We start from the raw sequence: 14893 nt of genomic DNA, 5'->3' as shown, positions 1-14893 counted from the left end.
CGGAAGCACAGTTCCCGCTCAGCCCAGTCAAAAAACTGTTCGCTGCTCTGGCACCCCAATGGTGGAACAAGCTCCCTCACAACGCCAGGACAGCGGAGTCAATCATCACCTTCCAGAGACACCTGAAACCCCACCTCTTTAAGGAATACCTGGGATAGGATAAAGTAATCCTTCTAACCCCCCCCCCCCCAAAAAAAAATATATATAGATGTACTATTGTAAAGTGGTTGTTCCACTGGATATCATAAGGTGAATGCACCAATTTGTAAGTCGCTCTGGATAAGAGCGTCTGCTAAATGACGTAAATGTAAACATTCACAGAGCAAGGTTGGAAAAATAATGTGAACCCTTGGATTTAATAACAGGTTGACCCTCCTTTGGCAGCAATAAGCTCAACCAAAACATTTCTCTAGTTGCGGATCAGACCTGCACAACGGTCAGGAAGAATTTTGGACCATTCCTCGTTACAAAACTTTCTGTTCCGCAATATCAAATCCAAGTTTATTTGTCACGTGCGCCAAATACAACAGGTGAAGACTTTACAGTGAAATGCTTACTTACAGGCTCTAACCAACAGTACAAAAAAGGTATTAGGTGAACAATAGGTAAGTAAAGAAATAAAACAACAGTAAAAAGACAGTGAAAAATAACAGTAGCGAGGCTATATACAGTACATTTTACATTACATTTTAGACATTTAGCAGACGCTCTTATCCAGAGCGACTTACAAATTGGTGCATTCACCTATAATATCCAGTGGAACAACCACTTTACAATAGTGCATCTAAATCTTTTAAGGGGGGGGTTAGAAGGATTACTTTATCCTATCCCAGGTATTCCTTGAAGGCTACATACAGGCTACATACAGGCTACATACAGGCTACATACAGACACCGGTTAGTCAGGCTGATTGAGGTAGTATGTACATGTAGATATGGTTAAAGTGACTATACATATATGATGAACAGAGTAGCAGAAGCGTAAAAGAGGGGTTTGCGGGTGGTGGGTGGCAGGACACAATGCAGATAGCCCGATTAGCCAAGGGCACTGGTTGGTCGGGCCAATTGAGGTAGTATGTACATGAATGTATAGTTAAAGTGACTATGCATATATGATAAACAGAGAGTAGCAGCAGCATAAAAGAGGGGTTGGGGGGCACGCAATGCAAATAGTCCGGGTAGCCATTTGATTACCTGTTCAGGAATCTTATGGCTTGGGGGTAAAAACTGTTGAGAAGCCTTTTTGTCCTAAGAAGCATCTCAATCGGGTTGAGGTCAGGACTGACTGGGCCACTCCAGAAGGCATATTTTATTTTATTGAAGCCATTCTGTTGTTGATTTACTTTTGAGTTGTTGTCCTGTTGCATCACCTAACTTATGTTGAGCTTCAATTGGAGGACAGATAGCCTTACATTCTCCTGCAAAATGTCTTGACAAACTTGGGAATTCATTTTTCCGTTGATGATAGAAAGCTGTCCAGGCCCTGAGGCATCCAAGCAGCCTCAAACCATGATGTTCCCTCCACCATAGTTTCCAGTTGGGATGAGGTTTTGATGTTGGTGTGCTGTGCCTTTTGTTCTCCACACATAGTGTTGTGTGTTCCATCCAAACAGCACAACTTTTGTTTCATCTGTCCACAAAATATTTTGCCAGTAGCGCTGTGAAACATCCAGGTGCTCTTTGCGAACTTCAGACGTACAGCAATGTTTTTTTTGGACAGCAGTGGCTTCTTCCATGGTGTCCTCCCATGAACACCATTCTTGTTTAGTGTTTTACGTATTGTAGACTCGTCAACAGAGATGTTAGCATCTTCCAGAGATTTCTGTAAGTCTTTAGCTGACACTCTAGGATTCTTCTTAACCTCATTGAGCATTCTGCGCTGTGCTCTTGCAGTTGTCTTTGCAGGACGTCCAATCCTAGGGAGAGTAGCAACAGTGCTGAAATTTCTCCATTTATAGACAATTTGTCTTACTGTGGACTGACTTTTAGAGGTACTTTTGTAACCCCTTCCAGCTTTATGCAAGGCAACAATTCTTAATCTTAGGTCTTCTGAGATCTCTTTTGTTCGAGGCATGGTTCACATCAGGCAATACTTCTTGTGAATAGCAAACTCAAATTTTGTGAGTGTTTTTTATGGGGCAGGGCAGCTCTAACCAAAATCTCAAATCTCATCTCATTGATTCGACACCAGGTTAGTTGACTCCTGACTCCAATTAGCTTTTGGAGAAGTCATTAGCCTAGGAGTTCACATACTTTTTCCAACCTACACTGTGAATGTTTAAATGATGTATTCAATATAGACAACAAAAAAAACAATTATTTGTGTTATTAGTTTAAGCACACTGTTTTTGTCTATTGTTGTGACTTAGATGAAGATCAGATCAAATTTATGCAGAAATCCAGGTAATTCCAAAGGGTTCACATACTTTTTCTTGCCACTGTAGTTATCACGGTGTCTACTTGTATGTTCATGTATATAGAGTCTGAATAGGATGGTCTCAGCCTTGGGGTGGCATCTTAATTTAATGACCTTGTTCTCAGACAGTGACTCATTCACTATGACCTGCTGGGTCCTGTTGGTCAGAAATGAGTGATACCACCTGATGGTATACGTTTTGACTGACATCTGTCTGAGCTTACTGAGGAGGATATGTGGCTGCAAGATGTTAAATGATTAACTAAAATCCATAAATAGCAGTTGAGCATAGACCTTGGGTTCTCCAGATGTTGCAGGATGAGATGCACTATGCTGAGGATTGCTTCATCAGTGCCACGTTTGTATTTGGACTGATACGTGTCCAACAGTCAAATCAAATCAAATTGTATTTGTCACATGTGCGGAATACAATAGGTGTAGACCTTACAGTGAAATGCTTACTTACAAGCCCTTAACCAACAATGCCGTTTTAAGAAATTGCAAATAGTCTCCGTAGCCATTTGATTAGCTGTTCAGGAGTCTTATGGCTTGGGGGAAGAAGCTATTTAGGAGCCTCTTGGACCTAGACTTGGCACTCCGGTACTGCTTGCGGTAGCAGAGAGAACAGTCTATGACTAGGGTGGTTAGAGTCTTTGACCATTTTTAGAGCCTTCCTCTGACACGGCCTGGTATAGAGGTCCTGGATGGCAGGAAGCTTGGCCCCAGTGATGTACTGAGCCGTACGCACTACCCTCTGTAGTGCCTTGCGGTCGGAGGCCGAGGAGTTGCCATACCAGGCAGTGATGCAACCCGTCAGGATGCTCTCGATGGTGCAACTTGAAAACCTTCTGAGGATCTGAGGACCCATGCCAAATCTTTTCAGTTTCCCGAAGGGGAATATGCTTTCTTGTGCCCTCTTCATGACTGTCTTGGTGTGCTTGGACCATGTTAGTTTGTTGGTGATGTGTACGCCAAGGAACGTGAAGCTCTCAACCTGCTCCACTACAGCCACGCCAATGAGAATGGGGGCATGCTCGGTCAAGTGTGTTTAGTCTGACTGAAGCTTACACACCATGATATTTTTAAGACACTTCATTAAAATGGAGGTAAGAGCAACTGTCTTTGCTTTCTTTGGGAGAAGGTTTTTGGGGAAGAGGGGTGATGAACACCTTCTACAGAGGTGGAAGTGTGTGGGAATGTACAGACCTTTGAAAGACAGAGACCCAGGCTGGTGTAAGTTCCTCTGCACAAAGCAGAGACGCCATCAGGCCTGTTGCCTGTATGCTTAAATACTTTTGTGGCCTCTCTAGCGTTAAATTCTAACTTGGAGTCACAGTCATTGAGCATGTTAACACCTTTGGCTGATAAGAAATCTCAGTCAAACTTTATGTAGAAGTCATTAAGTTAATTTGCCATTTTATTTTGGTCTGTCGTGTACAGTGGTTTTCTGATGGGAGTCATATTAGTGATGTATTTTTTGCTAACACTTTTTCTAGAATACACTTCATTCTAAGCTGGTTTGCTGCCCAATTCTACAAGAATAATTAAATTGAGCCAAACACAATTTTATTGTCATCATCTGATGTCACACCCTGATCAGTTTCACCTGTCCTCATTATTGTCTCCACCCCCTCCAGGTGTCGCTTGTTTTCCCCAGTGAATTTATCCCCGTGTTTCCTGTCTCTCTGTCCCAGTTTGTCTTGTATGTTTCCAAGTCAACCAGGGGTTTTTCCCCGGTCTCCTGCTTTTTGCATTATCCTTTTTATAATCCTCCCGGTTTTGACTCTTGCCTGTTTCTGGACTTTGTACCCGCCTGCCTGACCATTCTGCCTCCCTTGACCACGAGCCTGTCTGCCACTCTGTACCTCCTGGACTCTGATCTGGTTTTGATCTTTTTGCCTGTCCACGACCATTATCTTGCCTTCCCCTGTTGGATTATTAAACACCGTAAGACTCCAACCATCTGCCTCCTGTATCTGCATCTGGGTCTTGCCTTGGTGTCTGATAATAGTCAAATAGATTACATGAGTTATAATAATCAAACATAGATTTATTGGTAAGTGAAAAATCAGTAGGCTGTTTGCTGCCCAAGAGTAATTATAATGAGCTTTATTCACAAAACACAATTTTATTGTCATCAGATAGCCGAAGAGACTTCATAATGAGTTATAGGTCCAATAATGAAGATTTACTGGTAATAAATGAAAAACTAGTAGACCAATAAGTGATATTTAGGCTATAAGTGAGGTATTTGTTGTGTTAACATTCAAATGGCCCAGTATGATTCTCTATCAAGAATAGTGCATTTTTGCTCTCCCAGTCTTGTTTCACATGGTTGGGAACTGACCAATAAAAACATGTTAAGAAACTAAAAACAACATGCTCCATCAAAACCGTCTAACCAATTACAGAGCTTACAGAACGCAGGTGCATCTCCTATTGCTGTTGATCCTCCCACTTCAGTTGATACGCCCACTTTCAAACAAAATTAAATACAGAGCGCTGATGTGACGCCTATCGCTGTTGATCCTCTCACTTTCAGATCCACTCCACTTATGCAGTAAAAGGTGCTGCATGGTCTATCCACCATCTGCATTGGTCGTGCAGCATTTACGGTGATATTGTCTCTGCAGAAGTCAGGGCATTCATACTTCTTGCGCTTCGCCGAGCAGCACAAAGCTGTTGTGAAGGAAGTTGTCAAAGAAGTGAGTTTGTGTTTATACGGGACCTGCCCTCACCTACCGTCAACCAATAATGTCAATGCGGAGCTATACGGAACCCTCCGCATTGTTACAAAAGTTGAGCGGCGCATGGCGATGCGATACTGATCTCAATTTGGCCTCTGCGTGCCTCTGGAGGCTTCACAATTGCATCACACCATCCATACGGCGCCTCCGACCACATTTTCGGATCAAGCATAAATAAAGGGCTCTTAACCATACTTTCTTTTTTTTCTCTGTTCTGTTCCTCTTCCTTCTTCTTCTTCTTGTTCTTATATGGTAGTCTGCAAACAATGTTATAGGTGCATGCTACCACCTACTGGATGGGGTGAAGACCTTTTAGTAAAATAATAGGGGAAAGTGAAAAATATAATTATACTATTCAAAAGTAAACTAAAACTAAAACTGCACTCATTCAGGATGATTTAAATCTCTATTCAGATCCCTACACACGTTCAGGAACCTGGGACAGGGGAACCTCTTCATTCAGTATTCCCTGTAACATTTCGGATGTAAAGTCCGCTGTAAAGTCCTGGAGATCCAGATTTTTTTTTGCCGCCTTCACAATGATGCCAATCTTCTTAGATGTTTTATTAGTTTGACTAATGCAATTTATCACTTATGCTATGAGCACCTTCTTCACTGTGTGTTGGAATCCTTCTTTTTTATTTAACCTTTATTTAACTAGACAAGTCACTTAAAAACAAATTCTTATTTACAATGACGGCCTACCCCGGGAAAACCCTCCCCTAACCTGGATGACACTGGGCCAATTGTGCGCCACCCTATGGGACACTCGATCACGGCCAGTTGTGAAACAGCCCGGGATCAAACCAGGGTCTGTAGTGACGCCTCTAGCATGAGAGATGCAGTGCCTTAGACCGCTGTGCCACGCGGGAGCCTTCTGAATGGCATTCACTGCAGGCAGTGGGACATCCACTACCATCTCATCTCTACTCTCTCCACCTATTTTCATTGGCTCCACAAAGGAGACCTGCTGGATAGCTCTGATCTACTGACACCTCCTTCATCCTTACAGGGCACTCCGGAAACGTGATTCCCATCACAATTACAGCAACTCTTCAACTACGACCTAGTTATTCCTTCGACAAACACTTGCCATGTGTCCAAACTTTTTACAATTGTAACACTGTACATACGGCTTCTGTACATACGGTCTCACCCCATATCTCACGTACCCAAGTTTTACACAAATCGGGAGAACCACTAAATCAAAACAACACTAAAACTGATAGGCTTTCTTCCTTCTTTCCGTTTTCCCCCTTTCAGTATATAATTTGGGTCAAGCGACGTGCGTCTACCACTCATGGCATGTTATCCCTAAACCACACAGCCTCTATGTCCAACGAGACGCCAGAGATGACACCTTTAACCAGTGCCCTACTCGGAAAATCATAGCTTTCCACATCATACCTCGATAGCTTGTAGAGCCAGCCACAGAACGTTCTCCTTTTGAGCTTTTGACACACATTGAAATCAACATCTCTGACCAATTCCACTTTTCCCAATTCATCCTTCGAGACTGCAAACAGGTCACCCAAAAATCCATCCTTGTTTGTGAATCGCACTCCAACCATAAACTGTTGTTAATTTCCAACTTTAGCCCATTTCACTCCACTTCACCATCGTCCACTCATTCTCACCAACTTTACTCGAGCGAATAGAATTGGACAATGCCTCTGTTTCGTTCCTCCTCCTTCTTCTTCTTCAAGGTTTTATTGGTGGACTACATCCAATAAGGTGTATTGTCACCACCTACTGGGAGGGGTAAATACTGAGATACTTCAAGGAGATAATAATAAAATAATAATAATTGACAAAAGTCAATGTACTCCTTCAATTAGTCAAATGTACTCAGATCCTTGCACAGGCTCTGGGGCCTGAGAGGGGGAAGCATCTTCAGACAGTATTCCCTGCAATGTTTCAGCAGTGAAATCCTGGAGATCCAATAACCTTTTAGACACTTTCAAAATGATTTCTAGTTTCTTAAATCTTTGGTTTGTTTTTCCTGTACAATTAATCACCTGCTCAATAAACACAAAATCAATCTTCTTCACTATCAGGATTTCAGGATCTCTCAACTGACTGACACCCACAGACTGTTGAGTAACCACTGCCATAGCCTCATCATCTCTACACGCTGCTTCAACAATCTTTACTGCCTCTGCATAGGAGACCTTCTCAACAGCCCTGATCCTTTCTGCTGTGACCTCCTTCACCCTGACAGGGCACTCAGGGAACTCTGCATAGGAAACCTTCTCAACAGCCCTGATCCTTTCTGCTTTGACCTCCTACCCCCTAAGATGGCACTCAGGGAACTCTGCATAGGAGACCTTCTCAACAGCCCTGATCCTTTCTGCTGTGACCTCCTTCACCCTAAGATGGCACTCAGGGAACTCTGCATAGGAGACCTTCTCAACAGCCCTGATCCTTTCTGCTTTGAACTCCTTCACCCTAAGATGGCACTCAGGGAACTCTGCATAGGAGACCTTCTCAACAGCCCTGATCCATTCTGCTGTGACCTCCTTCACCCTAATAGGGCACTCAGGGAACTCTGCACAGGAGACCTTCTCAACAGCCCTGATCCTTTCTGCTTTGATCTCCTTCACCCTAACATGGCACTCAGGGAACTCTGCATAGGAGACCTTCTCAACAGCCCTGATCCTTCCTGCTTTGACCTCCTTCACCCTAAGATGGCACTCAGGGAACTCTGCATAGGAGACCTTCTCAACAGCCTTGATCCTTCCTGCTTTGACCTCCATCACCCTAAGATGGCACTCAGGGAACTCTGCATAGGAGACCTTCTCAACAGCCCTGATCCTTTCTGCTGTGACCTCTTCACCCTATGATGGCACTCAGGGAACTCTGCATAGGAGACCTTCTCAACAGCCCTGATCCTTTCTGCTTTGACCTCCTTCACCCTAAGATGGCACTCAGGGAACTCTGCATAGGAGACCTTCTCAGCAGCCCTGATCCATTCTGCTGTGACCTCCTTCACCCTAAGATGGCACTCAGGGAACTCTGCATAGGAGACCTTCTCAGCAGCCCTGATCCATTCTGCTGTGACCTCCTTCCCCCTAAGATGGCACTCAGGGAACTCTGCATAGGAGACCTTCTCAACAGCCCTGATCCTTTCTGCTTTGACCTCCTTCACCCTAAGAACGCACTCAGGGAACTCTGCATAGGAGACCTTCTCAACAGCCCTGATCCTTTCTGCTTTGACCTCCTTCACCCTAAGATGTAACTCAGGGAACTCTGCATAGGAGACCTTCTCAACAGCCCTGATCCTTTCTGCTGTGACCTCCTTCACCCTAAGATGGCACTCAGGGAACTCTGCATAGGAGACCTTCTCAACAGCCCTGATCCTTTCTGCTTTGACCTCCTTCACCCTAAGATGGCACTCAGGGAACTCTGCATAGGAGACCTTCTCAACAGCCCTGATCCTTTCTGCTGTGACCTCCTTCACCCTAATATGGCACTAAGGGAACTCTGCATAGGAGACCTTCTCAACAGCCCTGATCCTTTCTGTTGTGACCTCCTTCACCCTAAGATGGCACTCAGGGAACTCTGCATAGGAGACCTTCTCAGCAGCCCTGATCCATTCTGCTGTGACCTCCTTCCCCCTAAGATGGCACTCAGGGAACTCTGCATAGGAGACCTTCTCAACAGCCCTGATCCTTTCTGCTTTGACCTCCTTCACCCTAAGAACGCACTCAGGGAACTCTGCATAGGAGACCTTCTCAACAGCCCTGATCCTTTCTGCTGTGACCTCCTTCACCCTAAGATGTAACTCAGGGAACTCTGCATAGGAGACCTTCTCAACAGCCCTGATCCTTTCTGCTGTGACCTCCTTCACCCTAATATGGCACTCAGGGAACTCTGCATAGGAGACCTTCTCAACAGCCCTGATCCTTTCTGTTGTGACCTCCTTCACCCTAAGATGGCACTCAGGGAACTCTGCATAGGAGACCTTCTCAGCAGCCCTGATCCATTCTGCTGTGACCTCCTTCCCCCTAAGATGGCACTCAGGGAACTCTGCATAGGAGACCTTCTCAACAGCCCTGATCCTTTCTGCTTTGACCTCCTTCACCCTAAGAACGCACTCAGGGAACTCTGCATAGGAGACCTTCTCAACAGCCCTGATCCTTTCTGCTGTGACCTCCTTCACCCTAAGATGTAACTCAGGGAACTCTGCATAGGAGACCTTCTCAACAGCCCTGATCCTTTCTGCTGTGACCTCCTTCACCCTAATATGGCACTCAGGGAACTCTGCATAGGAGACCTTCTCAACAGCCCTGATCCTTTCTGTTGTGACCTCCTTCACCCTAAGATGGCACTCAGGGAACTCTGGAATGTGATTCCCATCACAATTTCAACACTGTGCATCCTCAGACTCTTCAACAATTATATTCCATTTGCAAATACTTTAAAAATGTTACATTGAAGAAATTGAAGTGGCTTTTGTACATATGCTTGCACCGCATATCTCATATATCCTAGCTTTACATGGGTCAAAAGAAATTGTTCATCAAACATCAATAATACAGAAAGGCTTTCTTCCTTTCCATTCACAGTGCTGGTTAAGTGACGTGAATCAACTATTCCCGGCGTGATCATCTTAAACCATGAAGCCTCAATCTCCATTGAGATGCTTGATATGACACCTTTTAACAGTGCCCTACTCATTGCTCTCCCTCCGTTACGTTCTGTTTTCAAAAAGTAACTTTACATTGTTTCAATGGGGTAATATTATGCACTTGCGGCAGTCAGCCAAATCTGGTGTTTACAGAAACTTTATTTCTCTCAAAAAATTTGTTTTCAACAATTACATAAAAAAAAAAGTTTATTTGAATGGATTTGATGTAAAGATTTGAGCTCAAAAAACATAAATAGGTCTATGATCTTTCTCATTAGTACGCAACCTATTGTAACCTACCTGCATGACCTAGAGAGCTAAAATCACTTGTAGCAAAGTGACTGATGTCCCTAATCCATGATATCCCCATTAGAATTCCCAATTAAAATGTATCTGATTATAAATAATTATCATTTTGAATGGCTTCCGATCAATATGTGCTAGAGATCTACAGACAAGTGTGGTGAGTTCCCTGACCTCTATTATTAAAGAGAATTTATATTTCAAAGTTCATCCCATTTGATTTTCTACAAATATTTATCCTATTACAGCTTTGGCTATTAATTCACATACAGATGTAATGCTCATAGCTTCGAAGATAGGTCACTGACCTCCCTCCTCCATAGTACACACATTAGAAATGCCCTTTTTAATTTTCAAATGTTCAATAGCTCACTGTTCATATGAGCTACATGTGTGGCTCAGTTGGTAGAGCATGGTGTTTGCAACGCCAGGGTTGTGGGTTCGATTCTCACGGGGGACCAGTACGGAGAAAAAATGTATGAAATGTATGCATTCATTACTGAAGTCGCTCTGGATAAGAGCGTCTGCTAAATCACTGAAATGTAAAATATCTAAAGACAAGTGCGGTGTGTTCCTTGACCTCTGTTATCAAAGGTAAATGGAGCTAATTCGGAAAGTATTCAGACCCCTTGACTTGTTCCACATTGTGTTTCGTTACAGCCTTATTCTGAAATGTATTAAATAGATTTTTTTCCTCATCAGTCTACACACAATATACTTTGCAAATGAATAAAAAAATGAAATGTGACATTTACATGAAAATTCAGACCCTTTACTCAGTACTTTGTTGTATTCGTACTTGTATTTATTATGGATCCCCATTAGCTGCTGCCAAGGCAGTTATAAACTCAGCAAAGAAAGAAACATCCTACTCAACAAAAAAAGAAACGTCCTCTCACTGTCAACTGCGTTTATTTTCAGGAAACTTAACATGTGTAAATATTTGTATGAACATAACAAGATTCAACAACTGAGACATGAACTGAACAAGTTCCACAGACATGTGACAAACAGAAATTGAATAATGTGTCCATGAACAAAGGGGAGGGGGGTCAAAATCAAATGTAACAGTCAGTATCTGATGTGGCCACCAGCTGCACTAAGTACTGCAGTGCATCTCCTCCTCATGGATAGCACCAGATTTGCCAGTTCTTGCTGTGAGATGTTACCCCATTCTTCCACAAAGGCACCTGCAAGTTCCCAGACATTTCTGGGGGGAATGGCCCTAGCCCTCACCCTCCGATCCAACAGGTCCCAGACGTGCTCAATGGGATTGAGATCCGGGCTCTTCGCTGGCCATGGCAGAACACTGACATTCCTGTCTTGCAGGAAATCACACACAGAACGAGCAGTATGGCTGGTGGCATTGTGATGCTGGAGGGTCATGTCAGGATGAGCCTGCAGGAAGGGTACCACATGAGGGAGGAGGATGTCTTCCCTGTAACGCACAGCGTTGAGATTGCCTGCAATGACAAGTTCAGTCCGATGATGCTGTGACACACCGCCCCAGACCATGACGGACCCTCCACCTTCCAAATCAATCCCGCTCCAGAGTACAGGTCTCGGTGTAACGTTCATTCCTTCGACGATAAATGTGAATCTGACCATTACCCCTAGTGAGACAAAACTGTGACTCGTCAGTGAAGAGCACTTTTTGCCAGTCCTGTCTGGTCCAGCGATGGTGGATTTGTGCCCATAGGCAACGTTGTTGCTGGTCTGGTGAGGACCTGCCTTAAAACAGGCCTACAAGCCCTCAGTCCAGCCTCTCTCAGCCTATTGCGGACTGTCTGAGCACTGATGGAGGGATTGTGCATTCCTGGTGTAACTCAGGCAGTTGTTGCCATCCTGTACCTGTCCTACAGGTGTAATGTTCGGATGTACCGATCCTGTGCAGGTGTTGTTACATGTGGTCTGCCACTGCGAGGACGATCAGCTGTCCGTCCTGTCTCCCTGTAGAGCTGTCTTAGGCGTCTCACAGTACGGACATTGCAATATATTGCCCTGGCCACATCTGCAGTCCTCATGTCTTCTTGCAGCATGCCTAAGGCACGTTCACACAGATGAGCAGGGACCATGGGCATCTTTCTTTTGGTGCTTTTCAGAGTCAGTAGAAAGGCCTATTTAGTGTCCTACGTTTTCATAACTGTGACCTTAATTGCCTACCGTCTGTAAGCTGTTAGTGTCTTAACGACCGTTCCACAGGTGCATGTTCATTAATTGTTTATAGTTCATTGAACAAGCATGGGAAACAGTGTTTAACCCATTTAATCCCACATTTTTCTCAGACATGAAAATATCCAAATCTTGTGTCATTAGTAAGCCTTTGAAATAATCAATCATTTGTTTTTAATTTTCATGGAAAACGTAGTTGAAAAAGTGTGTTTTATAGTCAGTCACAATTGTGACTGGTGGGATAATGTGATGTATACGGAATTAACATATTTCTCCTATGCAGTCATGAACATTCTTATACATCCCAGCCCAGTTATTAACACATTTAAAACTGTCACTGGCAGTCCCCGGCCTTGCTACTAGAATGCCCCACCACATTCTAGTGTGACTATTTTACATATCAAAAACCCTTAAACAACACCGATATGAATACTGAGAGCAAAAACAAAAACCATCAACGTATTTCAACATTGTTACTTTATTGTAATTTAGTGCAACATGTATTGAAACAATATTGTAACTTTATTGTAACATTTGAACTTGAACTTTAGTGCAATATTCATTGTAACATTGTCATTGTGACATTTTAGTGCATCATTCACTAACAACTGTATAGCAGTCGTGTCATTCATTCACACTGAACATAAAGGTAACATTTAGGATAGAGGTAGCCTGTAGAACATACATTCAAGTAGAGGCCTACAGTGGACAATAAAAAAAAAACATATATATATATATATATATATATATATATATTATATATATATATATAATATATATAAAAATATTATACACCTATATACACTGCTCAAAAAAATAAAGGGAACACTTAAACAACACAATGTAACTCCAAGTCAATCACACTTCTGTGAAATCAAACTGTCCACTTAGGAAGCAACACTGATTGACAATACATTTCACATGCTGTTGTGCAAATGGAATAGACAACAGGTGGAAATTATAGGCAATTAGCAAGACACCCCCAATAAAGGAGTGGTTCGGCAGGTGGTGACCACAGACCACTTCTCAGTTCGTATGCTTCCTGGCTGATGTTTTGGTCACTTTTGAATGCTGGCGGTGCTTTCACTCTAGTGGTAGCATGAGACGGAGTCTACAACCCACACAAGTGGCTCAGGTAGTGCAGCTCATCCAGGATGGCACATCAATGCGAGCTGCGGCAAGAAGGTTTGCTGTGTCTGTCAGCGTAGTGTCCAGTGCATGGAGGCGCTACCAGGAGACAGGCCAGTACATCAGGAGATGTGGAGGAGGCCGTAGGAGGGCAACAACCCAGCAGCAGGACCGCTACCTCCGTTTTTGTGCAAGGAGGAGCAGGAGGAGCACTGCCAGAGCCCTGCAAAATGACCTCCAGCAGGCCACAAATGTGCATGTGTCTGCTCAAACGGTCAGAAACAGACTCCATGAGGGTGGTATGAGGGCCCGACGTCCACAGGTGGGTGTTGTGCTTACAGCCCAACACCGTGCAGGACGTTTGGCATTTGCCAGAGAACACCAAGATTGGCAAATTCGCCACTGGCAGATGAAGGCAGGTTCACACTGAGCACATGTGACAGACGTGACAGAGTCTGGAGACGCCGTGGAGAACGTTCTGCTGCCTGCAACATCCTCCAGCATGACCGGTTTGGCGGTGGGTCAGTCATGGTGTGGGGTGGCATTTCTTTGGGGGGCCGCACAGCCCTCCATGTGCTCGCCAGAGGTAGCCTGACTGCTATTATGTACCGAGATGAGATCCTCAGACCCCTTGTGAGACCATATGCTGGTGCGGTTGGCCCTGGGTTCCTCCTAATGCAAGACAATGCTAGACCTCATGTGGCTGGAGTGTGTCAGCAGTTCCTGCAAGAGGAAGGCATTGATGCTATGGACTGGCCCGCCCGTTCCCCAGACCTGAATCCAATTGAGCACATCTGGGACATCATGTCTCGCTCCATCCACCAACGCCACGTTGCACCACAGACTGTCCAGGAGTTGGCGGATGCTTTAGTCCAGGTCTGGGAGGAGATCCCTCAGGAGACCATCTGCCACCTCATCAGGAGCATGCCCAGGCGTTGTAGGGAGGTCACACAGGCACGTGGAGGCCACACACACTACTGAGTCTCATTTTGACTTGTTTTAAGGACATTACATCAAAGTTGGATCAGCCTGTAGTGTGGTTTTCCACTTTAATTTTGAGTGTGACTCCAAATCCAGACCTCCATGGGTTGATAAATTGGATTTCCATTGATTATTTTTGTGTGATTTTGTTGGCAGCACATTCAACTATGTAAAGAAAAAAGTATTTAATAAGATTATTTCATTCATTCAGATCTAGGATGTGTTATTTTAGTGTTCCCTTTATTTTTTTGAGCAGTATATTATAGAGGTAGGCTTCAGAACCAAGTGCACGATTAGTTTGTGCATCACTATTTTGAACTACGATCAGTCAGACCTACTGTCATACAGTAGGTCTTGAATCAATTGATCCTCTTTTCCAGAAACATTTCAGTCATTTTGATTATTTTTCTCATCAACTGTTCTTTTCTTCCTCGAGTCCATTGTACTGCTTCTCCTCACCCTTTGACTTTCTATTTTTCTTTTATTAGCTTTTTCAGCCCTTTTTCCATTCACTCTT

Source organism: Salmo salar, chromosome 10 (genome assembly GCF_965601325.2).
Source record: "Salmo salar chromosome 10, fSalSal1, whole genome shotgun sequence".
Taxonomy (NCBI): domain Eukaryota; kingdom Metazoa; phylum Chordata; class Actinopteri; order Salmoniformes; family Salmonidae; genus Salmo; species Salmo salar.
This window is presented reverse-complemented; position numbering follows the sequence as displayed.